The sequence below is a fragment of the Sturnus vulgaris genome, chromosome 1, assembly GCF_052056855.1.
Source record: "Sturnus vulgaris isolate bStuVul1 chromosome 1, bStuVul1.hap1, whole genome shotgun sequence".
Lineage (NCBI taxonomy): Eukaryota > Metazoa > Chordata > Aves > Passeriformes > Sturnidae > Sturnus > Sturnus vulgaris.
In genome coordinates this window covers 99847521-99855331 of record NC_142243.1, presented here as the reverse complement: position 1 = coordinate 99855331, position 7811 = coordinate 99847521, and positions in this window count along the sequence as shown.

Below are 7811 nucleotides of genomic sequence, written 5' to 3'. Positions count from 1 at the left end.
ATATGAAAAACTCCAAAGAGATATGCTAGAAGATCTGCTTTAAGTGGGGAATTACCATCATAATTATAGATTGTCATATAAAGAGAGATTAAGGAACAGAGATTTTTGGGGGAAGATTTTTGTCTATTCTTTTTTACTTTTTCCTCCCTCAAAAGCTAAGCTTTGCCCCACAATGAAAAATATCAAAGACCAAAACTAAGAAAACAGAACTCACCCAGAAGCTATATCTGTATTGCCCATTAATTTAATTCAAACTTCAAAATTTTGTAGCCTACAATAAAGTGGTACAGTTTAAACAAAATTAGAATGGTGTCTAAACACTGAATCATTTATGAGCACATTACATAAATATATTTACATTTTGTGCTACATTTTTTGCATTTGGCCTAAAATGCATCTCTGGAGTTTGAAACTTTATATTATCCTTTTTTGAAATCAAGGCCTTTGAATAATTGCAGTTACTTTTATATAAAACAAAAACTCAGTAATCTTTCTAACTTATTTCTAGATGTAATTGCAATTTTTGTGGCTGTATTTTATTGCTTTGCTTTGAAATAAAGAGTAAAAAAATTGGCAAAAAAATAAGATTTAATGTTTAATCTTTATGTCTATTTTTTATTTGTGAAAACTTTTGATTAAGTACTTTCAGATAGATTTAATTCTGAAAATTTAAATGATTTTTTTTTTCAGAACCACCTAAATACATGGAGAGGAATAATAATTAAATATTATAGTCTCTATCTACTCGTCACTTGTGGCTGAGCTCACATAAATTCAGGTTATTGGAAAATTATGTCTGGTTTGCACAATAGAATTACTGCAGACCTTCAAAGTATATATTTTATATTTATTTATTTATTTATAAAGGAATATTTTAATCACAAGGACATAAATGTCGTGGTATACAGAACACTGTCTCCTTGAGTTTTCAGACAAGTCAACAGATAACTCAAACACATGAATACGAGTGCACCAGAATTTTTTTGCAACTTGCCATAAATATCAGCTATTAAGTTTAAAGTGCTACATTAGAAAAAAGTCGATGAAAACATCTCACTGTAATCCATGACATCAAGTGAATGTATGCTGACAAAGTAATTGACAGTTGATATGTAACATCATCAGGAGCAATTTTATGGCCATGTTAATGAAAAGGAGGAAATTGATATGAAATATGACATAGACAAAACACAGGCAAAGTTCAGATACACAGAGGGAAAGATCATAAACAGCAATTGTCCTAAGAGCCTGTGGTGGACTTCTGAACTGGTGAGACCTCTCAGTTCTTGTGTCCAGATCATCTTATGTAGAGGGCTCCTTATAAAGAACAAGTTTTGAAAGCACAGACTTATCAGACTATAAATCAAGATAGCAAATTGTAATGGAAAAAAAAAATCAAAGTGACTTGGGCAATCACAATGTGGATAAAAGGGTTTATACCCAACTCACCCATTGCTTCATATGTCTTTGCAAGAGTATATTGCTTCCAGGCTTGGTTTGAGTCATTCAGTAACCTTCAGTGTTGCAGCAAACTCTGCACAGCTTTGAAAGTGAGTTTTTAGAAGCTCTTCTTACTTCATCAAAGTTGACATCTCCCTTCTCCTCTCAGTAGTCTAGCAATTGTGCTGTACAAACTGCCTTTCCCCTAGCTCTTCCCAACATTCCTTGCAGTTTGTTTTCTCTTCTGTATTTGACCAGGATCAGTAGTCACAGATGGCAAGGATCAATCTCACTTTCAAGTTGCTCTGCCTGACACAGTACTTAAGGAATGAACATAATCTAAATATGTATAAAAAGGAAAAATACATATATTACCTCTCCTGATGGCCTACTACGTTGTACTATTTATATTAAAATGGCATCAGAAATAGAAAACAAGGTAACAAATAATGGTCAGATACTGCCATTCACCAGTATCCATATTTTCCATAAACACCAAAGGAATTTCATTAACACTGGAGTATGGCATGCTTTTCCATGTGCAATCCCACCCACGACTGCTCTGACAATCTCTTGAAATCAGTCTGAACTCCTCCTTGCAACATTTTGAACAGTCTTGTCAGGTCAGAAGTCATGGGTGATATACTCAAAATCACTTTCCCCCAAAAGATTTTCATGAACTCTTATATGCCCCACTGACATCAAAGATAATTTTGGAATTCCCCTCAGGTCTCTCATGTGACCTCCTTGCCTCGAAGACAAAGCTTTGTGTGATGTGAATGAACCTACACTCAGTGCCTCGGGAATGCCATGCAAAGCCAGACAGGCAATTTTCTGCCAAAATCTGCTTGATTCATTCTGTCACATTCCTAGTAGCCTAAACAAATTTACATCATATCAAAGACAATAATGAACAGCTGAAAAGTAATACTTTTAATGTATAATAGAAACAGAATGAAACTTATATAAAAACAGTCACCATTTCAGTTGTAAAATGTGCAGATTCTGAAATCCTGTACCTAGTATGAAGGTTCATATACAGTCAAGTCAGTCACTGCTTTTGCAGATATTGTTTCCTATATCTTTCCTGATAGCATTCCTAAGCACATGAACTCCAGATCAGATAAGAAAATGAGGGATGGGCCAGATTACAAAGTCTGCCACACAACAACTGCAGTGAAAAACTGACTCCTTGACTTCCTCACTAATGGGCACTTACAACACTTTGGAAAGACATAAGAGTTAACATTTCCCCACATACAGACAATTGTTTACTAATGTATTTCCTCTGTCTGCTTGGTCAGCTCTGAGCAGAGTCAGCTGCGTGGGCACACCTGACACCTTCTGTGGAGCTGGAGGCAGAGGGGGAAGTGGCACAAACACATGAGTTATGGCAAGCACTTTCCAATCCTCATTTTGACCTAGATTCAGTAGAGGACTGTGCCTTAACTTTAATCCAGTAAGATGTCCTATCACATTTAAAATGTAGGGCAAATTTCGCAGTTAAAATAGTGTTATCTTAGATGGTTCAGTGTAGTGGGCAATAGTGAACATCATTCCCTGCTGTGTTTTGGTTACTGTCAAAGTTACTCACTAACAATCCCAGTAGCCAAGAATGACTTTTCCTACATATCACAGGCACATTTGGCTTCCTGCAGCTCTTAACCTTTCTAAAACTAAATCACTAGACAATTAATTGATTTATCATTGTTGTCTAGGAAGAAACTAAATTGCTGGAAAGTGGAAAAGATGTCAATAACATTATCTTGGGTCAGACAGTGGCTTGGCATGGGATATGAGTGGGCACATAAATTAATTTATGTGCTTTCAGGTAAAACACTAAAGTATCTCATGGTGAAACTGCAAAACTAACTAGTAAATTTCTTCAAGGATAGGATGCCACAGGACATTGTGAGGTTTTGATTTAAATTCATTTCTATCTGTTCTTGCTTTATCTTGCTCCTAAACTGATTCTGATACTTCTTTGGGGAAAAGAATCCCTCAGGGAAAATGAAATAATAAGTTTATTATCCATTATTCTGCCTATAAAGTGTTTTCATTTGCTGGCCAATCCTCTCTCTTTTAGCAAACTCTTCCGGAGCTCTGGTATCCTGCTCTACCCAAGTGTCCTGCTGTACTGCCTGCAGCTCCCTCTTTCAGCCATGAAACCTCAATCTCTCAATAGATTCCCCCTCCTCCTTCGGTCATTTCTCTGTTTCTCCCTTTATCTTGATGATGTAGTTTATCCCTAAGCCCTTGTACTGGGTACAGGTGCTCAGGCACTGGCCCAGCTGGGGAGGGCTGCCAGGGGTGGCTTCCCACGAGGAACACAATCTGTTCCAATCCACCCACTTCCAGGACACAGTTGAACACCTTGGCCATGGCTGGGGTGCCTCTGAGAATGTGTGTTTACGAAAGGGTAAATAATGCTGCAAGCAGTTGAGAGAGAGCGAAGTGAGAAAAATGTGTGAGAAACAGTCCTGCAAATACCAAGGTGAGAGAAGAAGGAGGGAGAGAGGGTGCTCCAGGCACTGGAGCAGAGATTTCTCTGCAACCCCTAGAGAGGACCATGATGAAGCAGATATTCTCACTGAGGAGGATACCACCCTGGAGCAGATGTACATGCCCTGAAGGAAGATGCAGCTAGTGGAAAGACCCCTGTTGGAGCAGGGGGACAGCATGAGAAGGAAGAAGCAGAAGAGAGGAGCTGTTATGGATTAACTATGACCCCCCCCTTTCCCATCACCTTGCACCATTGTGGGGGAGGAAGTTTGGAGTAAGGAGTGAACGAGTGAAGTTGATGCTGGCAGGGAGGAGGGATGGGAGGAAGGTGTTTCAGTTTTTTGTCTTCATTTCTCATTAACCTATTTTATTATTAATTGGAAATAAATTAATCTTCCCCAAGGTGAGTCAGGTTTACTAGTAACATTAATCAATAAACAGTTTGCCTGTTCTTTATGATGAGTTTTTCCACTCTATTTTCTACTTGTCTTGTTGAGTAGGTGGAGCGGGAGAGAGAAAGAGAGAAACTAGGTGGGCATCTGGTGAACTCCCCCGCCCTCAAAAAAAAAAAAAAAAAGGAAAAAGAAAATAAAATAGGATCACCACTGTTTTTCACTCTGCTCTAATATTGCATATTTGTTCAGCCCAGAGTAAGTCTTGTGTAAACATAACAAACAAAGATCCAAATTGCTGGAACATAGTCTAGTTTAATATTGTAGAACGCTGATTGCTAGCACTTTAAAATGCTCATAATTCATAATTGTTCCTTCAGTATGATTACCCACAATCCTGTCTGACTTTCTCTCTATTTCTTACTAGTGTATTACCTGGGGGCTCAGAGAAGCACTAAAGCTGTTTATAATGGGAGAATTTGCAAGAGGGATAAAGAAGTAATGGTAGCAGAGAGGAAAGGGCTAGGGAAGATCCTTATCAAGTTCATTACTCTTTAACAAGACCTCCTGCGCCATCACACTCTTAAATTTCATCCATGAAGAGGTCAGCGCATACAAAGATGACCAAATTTTCTGAATATCACAGTTAAAATTCTACCCTGTGTGGTTCCTGCCTGCTCTGCAAGTAAACCACCCCATAGCACATCCTTGAATCCTCACACCTTGCTATTCACCCGTTTGCCTGCAGATTTCCTGGCTGTGGAGCAACATATGTTTTAAAACAGCTCTGGTAGGCAGTCATTCAAATCATGCACCTCATCTTGTCTCTGTAACTGCACCCAGAGGCATTTGCCACACTGCTCCTGATCGCAGAGCTGTGTGCTGCATGCTTTGGCTCACATGGCTTTATGCTAATGACAGGGGTCACACGGAGGCTTTTGATGGTCAGTATAATGCCCAACATAACCTTCTGAACACATCCACTCAGTAAATAATGTAGCATTTACCTGACAAATTCATTCCGGACAATACCTGACAAGTATATTTTCCTGCTTATGGAAGTAATTGGCACCCTCTGGTGGTGTTTGGCTCCTACTGCGTGACAGCTCTCCCTAGAGCAGCACCAAAAAAAAGTATGATACCGATTTCTGCAATGGTGACACAATCATTTACAAGCCCTGGGAAAAAACATTGCTTAGTTCTGAAAGCAGACTCAATTACATTCAGCTGCTTGGATTTCAACCCACCATGCTGTACAAAGTAAAAAAACAATTAAGAAGAAGCCATTCCTTTTTTCAATCCCCACACATTTGAAAAACCAGACAACCCCAAACCAGATTACACTTTTATCTTTTCTTTGGTTTAAGATGCTGAAAGTTTACAAAAACACTCTAGACAATTAAAATGGAGTCAAGTAAGAAGATATCAGGACTACGAAATTTGCAGTTGCTTTCTTTGGTGTGTGTGTCTCTTCCTACAGGAAACCTTATAGTAGAATTAAGATTTAACTTTTTGTTTAGTTTTGTTTGTTGGGTTTTTTTCTGCTTGTAGTTGTTCGTTTGGGGTTTTTTTTCACGTTTTATAATAGCAAAGTATAATTTCACTGACAGAGCTAATCTAAATCAAATTTCAGATTGGTTTGATTGACAGGTAGGAACAAAGAAACTGCTTTAGTGGTGCCCACCCGGTCATGCAGAAGATTATGTAAGGTCCCTCAAAGCATTTGTTCATAGAAAGGGCAACACACAATTGTACGCATCACGTGTCATGTTATGAAGGGCAATAAGGCAAATATTATCAGACCTGGGGCTGTGTGTGCCCTCATTCTTTTTTCTTTTTTGTCAATGGAGCATTACTGTTGACAATATTGAGAATGTCACTCTGACAGCACATGAACTAGTGGGGAAGAGATGACTGATTTTTCAAAATCATGTCCTTTGCAGACAGATGTTCACATTTGTAAAGTACAGGTGGGAGCTACAGTTGATCCAATGCTGCCCCAAAAGCCATTTTGGCTGCAAAGTAATAATTGGAAATGTTCAATGGAAAGAATTGTCTTAATCATCTTGTCCTAACGAAAAAAACACAAGTATTTTCCATAATGTCAACGGTTTTGTAACTGTTTTCATGGAAACACTTCAGATCACTTCATTTCTCTTAGGAAAGGGAGCATTGCAGAGATCCAGTAGCAGGGGGATCCACCATGTTTTGGACCCAGTTTGCTTATTTCCAAAGTAGGATGGTAGAGAGGGGCAATACTCCTGAGTATTTCCATCATTGTCCCTGATGATGAGTGTTATGAAGACGAGATGATTGCCTCTCTACTTCATGTACAGTGAAACTGAAATTAAGATGTGCAAGATAACTTGTATTGGGTTTTCATGGCCAATCTTTGGTAGTGGCAGGGGTGGCTTCTGTGAGGAGCTTCCAGAATCTTCCTTCATGTCCAGCAGAGACAATCCCTGGCTGCTCAAAAGATGGACCTGCTGCTGGTCAAGGCTGGGCCGATTAGAAATGATGGTAACACCTCCATTGATAACATCTTTAAGAAAGAAAATAGTTATTGCACAGTTGTAATTGCAGACAGAGAAGAGCAGGGTGAGAACGTGTGAAAGAAACAGCTCTGCAGACACCAAGGTCAGTGGAGAAGGAGGGAGAGGAGGAGCTCCTGGCCCTGGAGCTAGAATTCCCATACAGCCTGTGGCGAAGGCTGTGATAAAGTAGCTGTGTCCCTGCAGCCCATGGATGCCCATGGGGATGCAGAGATCCACTGCAGCCCATGGAGAAGACCCACACCAGAGCAGATGGATGCCTGAGAGGAGGCTGTGAAGTCATAGGATGTCCACGGAGAAAGGAGCTCCCACTGGAGCAGCCTGTCTTTGAAGGACTGCATGCCTCAGAAGAGAGACCCATGCTGCAGCAGTTCGAGGGAAGGACTGTGGGATGGACTCACTTTGCAGCAGTTTGTGTCAATCTGTTGCTCATGAGATGGACTCACATTGGGAAGTTCATGAAGAACTTTCTCTCACAGGAGGAACCTCCTGGTATAACAAAGGAATGATTCTTTTCCCTGAGCAGCAGGAGAAAAAACGTGTGATCACTGACCATAACCCCCATTCTCATCTCTGCAGCACTGGGAGAGGAGGTGAATCTTGGGAAGAAGGAAAGGATGGAGGAAAAGTGGTTTTAAAGTCTGACTTGACTTTTCCTTATCCTGTTCTGGTTTTATTAGCAATAAATTCAATTAATATCTCTAATTTGAGCCTGTTTTGCCCATCACAGTATTGATGAGTAATCTCTCTCATGGTTCTTATCTTAACTCATGAGCCCTTCATTATATTTTCTCTCTCCTGTCCTCTTGCAGAGAGGAGTGAAAGAGTGGCTTTGGTGGGTGCCTGGCATACAGCCAGGGTTCACCCACTACACTTGTGCAAGGTTGCATAGGCTGTCTGCATCAAGCTTCTACTGCCAGTTTTT